The sequence below is a fragment of the Sorex fumeus genome, unplaced genomic scaffold, assembly GCF_029834395.1.
Source record: "Sorex fumeus unplaced genomic scaffold, SorFum_2.1 ptg000006l, whole genome shotgun sequence".
NCBI lineage: Eukaryota > Metazoa > Chordata > Mammalia > Eulipotyphla > Soricidae > Sorex > Sorex fumeus.
The window spans coordinates 11,251,693-11,260,356 of record NW_026606063.1 but is presented as its reverse complement, the minus strand read 5'-3'; the positions used below and the strand labels follow the sequence as shown (position 1 = coordinate 11,260,356).

At 47.7% G+C, this 8,664-nt stretch overlaps 1 protein-coding gene across 1 annotated transcript in view; it reads left to right on the top strand.

Moving 5' to 3' along the window:
• SELENOI (selenoprotein I) overlaps positions 1–8,664 on the top strand; it is a 46,768-nt gene that overhangs the window by 900 nt on the left and 37,204 nt on the right. The gene's annotated exons all lie outside the window — the stretch shown is intronic.

The following is an 8,664-nucleotide window of genomic DNA, read 5'->3' as shown; positions in this document are numbered from 1 at the left end:
TTTCCCCTCCCCTCCATTGGCTTGCCTTATCAGGGATTGGCCGCAGCTGACCATCCAGGTGTCCCGGTCCGGAATGCGTGCATAGTGACCTTTCATCCTGTCTACCTGTGCGACTTTCACCTCCCCGGTTTCTCTTCCCCCACCCGCCGGCCCGTGAATCACCAGGTCCATTGTGTGCTAGCGTTTTCGGTCTGCAGTGGTTCGCTGGCTCGCGGCTCTGCCCTGCGGACTTTCTTTCATTTGAGACTCCTTTTTTCGAGCCGGTGTACAGTGAAGGCAGCATCATTCGGGGCAGTTCCCACCGACTCCCCATCCAGTTTCCCCTGTTACTAGCTTAGCGTATCAGTAGGATGTGTTAGGAAGGGACGCGTGTGACAATGAATGAACCTCTGCTCGTTGTTCACCCAAACAACGTTCTTGATTGACGTTTCCGTAGAGGTTTTCACCCCCCTCTCGTGACCCTTCCATCCTCCCAACCGCCTGCCTCACCCCATCCTTCCCCCCCCCCCCCCCACTTTCTGTTCCAGGATCTCATCCAGGAAACCGCATTTGGCTTAGTTGTCATGCTGGGCTCCTTGATTCCTCTTGGCTGTCATGCTTCCTCAGGCTTCTCCTGTGTTCGACAGCCTTGAGAGTTTCAGGCCCTGAGATCCGGTCATTGGGATTGGTGGGATGTCTTCTGGGAGACTGAGGCTGTGGGTGTGGGAGGAAGACTGCAGCGGAGAAGGGCTGTGCTCAGCTCAGGATCTTCCCAGTACTGCTCTGAGCATGACTTCTCAGTCATGGCTGCCTTTGGCCACCTGACCCAGGTAGTGTTTTGCCATCTTCCCCTAGAAAGTTGACTTTTTTGGGGAAGGAAGCCCCAGTACAGCCCAGATGAATAGATGGGAGAGTTGTGTCCCCCACTTTTTGATGGCAGGGTAGGGCCATTATCTATTAAGAATTCTGTCTCCTCTCCAGTGTATAGTTCCTGACTCATTAATGTCAGTGTGTGAAGTCGTGGATATTTATTTCATACTAAGGGTTATACTCTAGTATTGTTGCTCACCCACATTAGCTTTTGCCCTTCCACTTCTTTCTCTGGGTTTCTGAGTATTCTTTTATTAAATATAGGAAACATCCCATTACTTCGCTTCTTTGCGTAAACCCTCCCCGTCTTTCATAGTGATCTTTTACTGACTTACTCATTTTTTTGTGTGATGCTGGGGCTTGATCTCAGGGACACACACACACACACACACACACACACACACACACACACAGAGCAAGTGCTATGCTACTGAGCCGCATCTGCAGTCCTATAGATGTAGCACTGTAGCACTGTCCTCCCGTTGTTCATCGATTTGCTCAAGCGGGCACCAGTAACGTCTCTATAGTGAGACTTGTTACTGTTTTTGGTATATGGAATGCGTCACGGGGAGCTTGCCAGGCTTTGCCGTGTGGGTGGGATACTCTCAGTAGCTTGCCAGTCTCTCCGAGAGGGACAGAGGAATCGAACCTGGGTCGGCCGCATGCAAGGCATATGCCCTATCCGCTGTGCTATTGCTTCAGCCCATTCATAGATGATCTTTTCAAAAGTGACTCATCTGGATCGGGGGAGAGCTCAGAAGGCCGGTGCACATGCGTGGCTTGTGGGAGGCCCTGAGCATTAGCAGGAGTCACCCCAGAGCACTGAGCACCACTAGGGATAGTGCCCAAACCAAAAAAAAAAAAGAAATGAAATTAAAAACAAATTTAAAAACACTCATCTTGGCCTTATCATTTCTTTGCTTCCTATTGCTTTTGAAATGAAGTAAAAAACTCATCACCTGATCTTCATGGGTCTTCCTGGTCTGATGGGTCCTTGTCTCACCAGCTTCTTGTTCTGCCACTCACTGTGTCTGCCCCTCTAGCCTTAGTCATGCTCTGTCTCCTATTCCCCCCCACGACTTTTCTTTTCTTTTTTTTTTTTTTACATCGTCGAGTAATGTTATGGTTGCCAGTTATGGAATGCCCCTGCCCACTTTTGATCATGCTCACATTCCAGTTTGAATGCTATTTTTCTCTAAGAAGTGCTCCCTGAGTCTGTCTTTCCCTGTAATTGTGCTCTTTGTGGAATTAATTGTTTGGTGTCACCCTATTAGGTGTGCTTGGATTGTCTTACAGCCCCCCCTGACCACAGCGAAGTGCAAACTGGATGTGTTAATCCCCCAGTAAACATTTGTGCAATGAATCAATAACAAAAAAAAAATCTGGATTTGGTCTAACTTGAATTGGAAAAACTGAGGGCCCTTAGAAATTCAGGCAGTATATTCTTCTACTTGTAGGCAACATTGTGCCAACCTGGTGCACACCAAGATGCTGAGTTGTTTTAGTGCTGTAAGTGGAAAGAAGTTCCAGCGCCTTTTTTGTACCCTAGGCCAGAACTTTACAACTTTTATCAAAGAAGATTATTAACTCAGCTAGCTCCTGTCTTGCTTCATCCCTGCCCCTTTTTGTTATCTGTTCTGCATTGTAAATATTTGCTGGAAACTTTCTCACAAGGGTCTATCCTAGGTGAGTGCCACAAGAATAGTTGTTTCATTTGAGCAACATCGGTAACAGGGGATTATTATTCCTGCAAGCAGTTTTTCCTAGATTTCTGTTCCCAACTAGCCAGGTGTCTGATTTACAGGAAATTGTAATATGATTTTTCTGTGCCATCTTTTTTCTCTCTTCTGTTATCTGACTCAGTTCCTGTGGCTGACAGCACATTTCCTATCATGGAAAACAAAGGTCAATTTAGTGTCCAGTGTTCACAAAAGAGTTGGTTATTATTTTAGTCATAATGAGTCCTCTCTTTAGAGAGCGAGTACCCGTTCGTCTCCCCCTTAACCTTTTTTTAAATAGTTTTTTTTTTCTTAAACCTAGTATTCTGTTCCTATTAAAGAAAAAAAAAAACCCAAACCCAAAGATCCGAAGGAAAGATCCTGGGGTCAGTTTCATCGAAAGACCCCATGAATTCTGCCTAGAGATCTTTTCTCCTGAAGATTCCACATTGCCATTGCCGTTGACAGTAAGTGCTTTGTCAACGCTTATTGAATCAAAGGAGCATTTGAAGATCATCCCGTAAATGGTTAGAGACTCAAAATACTCAAAAGAGATTTTCATTCCCTGATGTGACCCTGTCTTTCGAGCAAAGAGACGTGAGGGGGGAAATGGCTACTACAGAGGCAGCTGGTGGTAACATTACTTTCCAGTGAGTTTAATTTCTTTATCTTCCCTAGAGGAACATCTGAGAGCTATGGTTGGAAACCTGGCAGTTCTTCAGAATAACAGCTGAAAGGGGTGTGTGCTTGGAGTGGTAATTAGGCCTCTACGGTTATTGCAGACAGTTGTAAGAAATTGATTTTCACTGCAGAAGAAAGCATGGGATGGAGTCTGTGCTATTTGTTCTCTTAATGCTCATATTCTCGGTTATGTTAAAAGGTAGCTGAATAATTAATTGCGTTTGCTTTCTCTATCAGCAAATGAACCCCGGAGGGGGTGGAGTGTGGGGCCTCTTGTCTTGTTCAGCACGAACAAGTTGAGCACAAGGGGGTCACTGGACAAATATTTAGCGAAGGAGTGAAAGTGTCATACAGTGCAAACTTGTTTTAGAAGAGCTGTGAAAGGAAACTTTTTCCCCCCTGGTTCGCTGAAGGATACTTTTGTATTTTGTAAGGATGCCAGGGGTTTCTCTGCCATTGTTGCCTGTTGCCTGTGACTGTACCTTCAGACATTGATCCAAGACTCACAAAGCTGTCGTTCCTCCCCTCTGTCTGTTCTTCCTTCCCACCCATCTGCCTTTGTCACTGAACTTTATCACTTACCTGAGGGTGCAGCTTTTACGGGTCACCTGACGAGCCTAGGAAAGGCTAGTTTTACCTGATCGTGTGGCAGATAGTTTCAAATTGTATCATTGTATTTCAGAGAGGAAGTATTCTGTGAACTCTCTTTTGGTTGCAAGAACATAATTGTATAATGAATCGATTTCTGCTCGTTCTGACAGTGAGCTCCACAGGCAACAGCCTGGTCATAGGAATTGTGATCTTTGTTCATCAGTATCCACAGTAAGAGACTGGAGACACTGCAGCTTGGAAAAAGGCTTTGTGGTGCTAAAGAACTAGAATCCGGCTCTGCCCAGACTGGTTCATAGGGTTCGACTTATTGAATAAGCATTTACTGAGACCTGCTCTGTGTCAGACGAAGCACTGAAGCTACACAGTTAAGCAATGCTTAGATGCTTGCCTTCAAGGAACCCTGTTTGGTGGCATATGGACAAGTAAACACAGTTATAAATACTTAATAAAGTTAGGTAAGTGCTTCGTGCCATAGAGAGACGGATGCGGCTTCCAGACAGCATTAATGCTGAGAATGTCTCCAGAGGGGAAGGGGAGGAGAAGGCAGAACTTGGTCTAGAAAGATGAAGGCTAAGCAGGCATTGCCACGTGCAGAGGGCGGGAAAGGCATGGGCAGAACAAGGCAGCGATGGAGCTCAAGAGGGCTGAGGCCAGAGAGGATTTTCCAGGCGCCTAAGAAGTTAGATGCTTGAGCCTGATGGGTCTGTGGTCGGAGGTGCAGCTGAGGAGGGAGGAGGCCTGGTGGAGAGGCACAGGTGAAGGGCTGGATCTGACTGCAAACCAGTGTTCCCACTGGCTAAGCACTAGGGACATGAGAGTCCCTTGGGGAAGCTGTTTAAATCACCAGTGCTTGGCCGAGAGATAGGACAGAAAGAAGGGCACTTGCCTTGCATGCACCCAACCCGGATTTGACCCCCCAGTGCTCCATATGGTCCCCCCCGCCCGACCAGGAGGGATTCCTAAACACAGAGCAGGAGTAAGACCTGAGCACTGCTGTGTGGCTCCCCAAATCAAAAACAAATAAGTGATTCTTGCCTACTTGGGGAGACTGAGGTAGGTAGATTGCTGTTACCCGGGTATTGAGGGCAAGATTCCCTCAGGCACCTGGGTAGTGCTATAGGGAGGGTTAGGGGGGTGACTCAGCTTTCTGGAGTGCATGATTTGCATGGGGGAGCCCTGGGTTTGATTCCCCAGCACCACACAGTCCCACATACACCGCTGGTGTGGTTATGCCCCTACCCCCTGCCATTTTTTTTCCCCGGTATAATCAGGTTTTAATTTTAGGAAGTCCATACTGGTAACTTCTAGAAAATGAATGGCTGCTGGTGAAGGTGGTTGTGATCTGGGGACATTTTAGGATCCACCTGTATAAAACAGGGTATGAAATGAGGATGAGAACGCAAAGGGCATGAGGCGAGGCACATGCGGGAGCCCCAGGGGTGATCTCCAGCGCTCACAATGCCCTAAGCACATTGGGTGCGACCCGGGATGCAGAGCCCAAAGTATTGCTGGGTGTGGCCCAGCATTGAAAAGAGAAAAAAGGGAAACCAAAGAAAGACCTGAATCAGAGCAGTGGGGACTTGAGGCCAGAGTCAGTACAGAGAGCAGGGCAGCGGCCTTGCATGCGGCTAACCCAGGTTTTCCATTACCCCATATGGTTCTCTGAGCCCACCAAAAGTGATCCCTGAGCACAGACAGGGCCAGGAGTAAGTCCTGAGCAATGCTGGGTATGGCCCCCAAACAAGGCTCTGGGGACTAAAGTGGGGTTGGTGGGGAGGGGGAGGGGAGAGAGGCTAAAGATCGAGGTCAGAAGAAGTGAAGCTGCCTCACACCTTTATTTTATAAGTTAGTGTCTTTGTCCAGGTTCGATACCAGCCACTGCCTGGTCCCCTGAGTATTCTGGGTGCAGAAGAACAATTAGTGTCTTGTCTGGGTACGTTCAGATTTCTTGGCTTGGCAGATGAGTCAAAGGGCTGGACAACATGCTTTGCATGCAGGGACCCCCAGGTTTGATCTCTAGCACTACATGGTCTACCAAGCACTGCCAGATGTGACCCCAAGCCCCTCCCCTCAAAAAAGTTCATGTTTCTGGATTCTGATGAATCAGAGTATGGACTACATTTATCGACTCCAGCTTTTTTCTTGCGCTGTGCTTGCCCTCTTTAGAAAGGGCGTTTACTGTCAATGGTCCTTTCCTTTCCAATCCACCTGCTCCGTGTTCGTCTGCTGGGTTCAGTTTATCTGCCTGTTTAGGGTCGCCTCTGGGCATTTGCGTTGTGATTCTTGGTGTAGGACTTAAAGTGGACCAGATGGTGTAGTGGCAGATGAGGAAACATCTGGGGTGATAGGTGGATAAAGGGGATGGGCAGGCACTGATGTCGTTTTGTGAGCTTTCTCTGGAAAGGTCCCCTGGGTAATGATGATGCCGACTCTTGAGACCAAGAATTAGTTCAGGGAGGAAATGCTATTTCAGGTATTTCAGGGTAGTCGACTTGAGAAGTGATTTGCCCTGACAGAACAAAGGCACAGTTATAATTAAAGTGATAAGTGTTGCTCTGTGTGCAGAGTAATAGAACCTCATGCATGGCCCTTCGAAGATGAAAGGTGCTTTATGGACTTGGAATCAAGACAAAGTTTGGGGCTGGGGGAAAAACTATGTAGTAGCGTATATGTTTTGCCTATATGTATATATGAAGCTCTGGGTTCTGTTCTTGTCACCATTTTTTTTTAAGAAATATTTTTAACAAAACAAACTGGGACCCCAAAGATAGCAACAGGAGGTAAGGTGCTTTCCTCCCGTGCTGCTGACCTGAGTTGATCTCCCACCATGGCTGGTCTCTTGACCACCACCAGAGGTCACTCCTGAGCACCTCTTGGTGTAACCCCTCTCCTCTAAAGTCAAATGTTCCCTTTGTTTGTTTGTTTTAGGGCCACATCTGGTGATGCTCAGGGCTTATTCCTGGCTCTGTCCTCAGGAGTTACTCCTGGCAGTACTTAGGGGACCATTTGGGATACCTGGGATCGAACCTGAGTTGACCTCATGGAAGAAAAGCACCCTACCCACTGAACTATCTCTCCAACCCCCCACCCCCATGTTCCTTTTGTTGTTGTTGTGGGGGCCACAGCTGGTGTTCCTCAATCCAGAGGTGGTTGGGACCACTCCCAGAAGTGCTGGTGGCGGCAGCATGCAATGCTGGGGATTGAACCAGGTCCTGACACAGGCTGGGTATGTGCTCTGCCATTCGGCTCAGGCCAGCTCCAAGGCCTCCACACTTTATTTTCAGGAAATCTTATTTTTGGGGGCTGGAGTGAGAGCACAGTGGCATAAGGTGTTTGCCTTACATGGCCAATGTCAGTTCGATCCCCGCACCCTGTATGGTTCCTGGGGTCCTGCTCGGGAGTGATCCCTGAGTGCAGAGCCAGGAATAAGCCTCGAGCACTGCTAGGTATGGCCGAAACATACCGTGTGTGTGTGTGTGTGTGTGTGTGTGTGTGTGTGTATATAAATAGTTTTTGCCTTATTAAAGGATGATTTTGTAATGATTTATAGAATATTTTATTCCTGAGTTGCAATAGAAACTTGAGAGGGAAAATGTGTTTTGTTTTTGTTTTTGTTTTTTTATGGCTTGGGGCATGAACTTTGGGCTTCACAAATGAGTGGCTTCGACAGCTGTGTTCCTGGCCTAAACTCGAGGAATTCTTCATCTCTTGTTTTTTTTTTTTTTTTTTTTTGGTTTACACCTGGCGATGCACAGGGGTTACTCCTGGCACATGCGCTCAAGAATTACTCAGGGGTGCTCAGGGGACCATATAGGATGCTGGGAATCAAACCCAGGTCCGCTGCGTGCAACGCAAATGCCATACCCGCTGTACTATCACTCCAGCCCCATCTTTTGATTTTCATTTGCAATGGCTGCAAGCCACAGGATGTTAATCACGGCTTATGTGGAAGTGGGGGGCAGGGGGGCGGGGGAGAGGTTGGGACACTGGTTAGGGAAGTGGGCTCTCTGCTGAGGAGATTAACAGGACTGCAAATCCCAGTACTGAAAGTGGCTATAAAGAGTTAGTTTAGTAGATGATATTTTTATTGCTGTCCTACATTATTTTGTGTATAACATTTTCAGAGGCCAGTGGGATAGCTAAGTGGTCAAAGGCTGATTTCTCGCATCCACCAGGGTCCTGAGCTTGACAGCCCTGTCCCCCCAGCACCACTGGGGTGTCACCCTGGAAACCCTGGACACTGCCAGGCAGTGCCCTGTTGGCCTCTAGGAATGCTGCCGTGAAGGGTGCAGCCTCAGTGACTGTCAGTGGTAGTGATCCATGTCCCATTCCCCCAAAGAAAAAAACGTTTTATTGACTATTCTAATTAAGACCCCCCCAACAAAAGGCCTTGCTCTTTTACTTATTTATTTTTAGCTTCTGGGATCACGTCTTTCAGTGCTCAGGGCTTACTCCTGGCTCTGCACTCAGTAATTACTCCTGGCAGTGCTATGGGACCACATGGGATGCTGAGGATCGAACCCAGGTTGGCCACATGCAAGGCAGACGCCCTACCCGCTGTGCTCCAGTCCAGAACTTCCCTTCTTTTTCGAGGGGAGCCGTGACTGTGGAGTGGTACCAGGGACCAAATCCAGGGCAAGGCCTACCTACCCTCTACTATGAGCTATTTGCATCCTGGGCTCCAGAGCTGAAAGGCTTTTGATTAACAGTAAGTGTTTAACAGCCCACAAACCAGTTCTGTGATCTTGAGCAGATAACTTAATCTAACTGGGTTTCTTGTGTTTGTTTGTTCTTGGGGGCCACA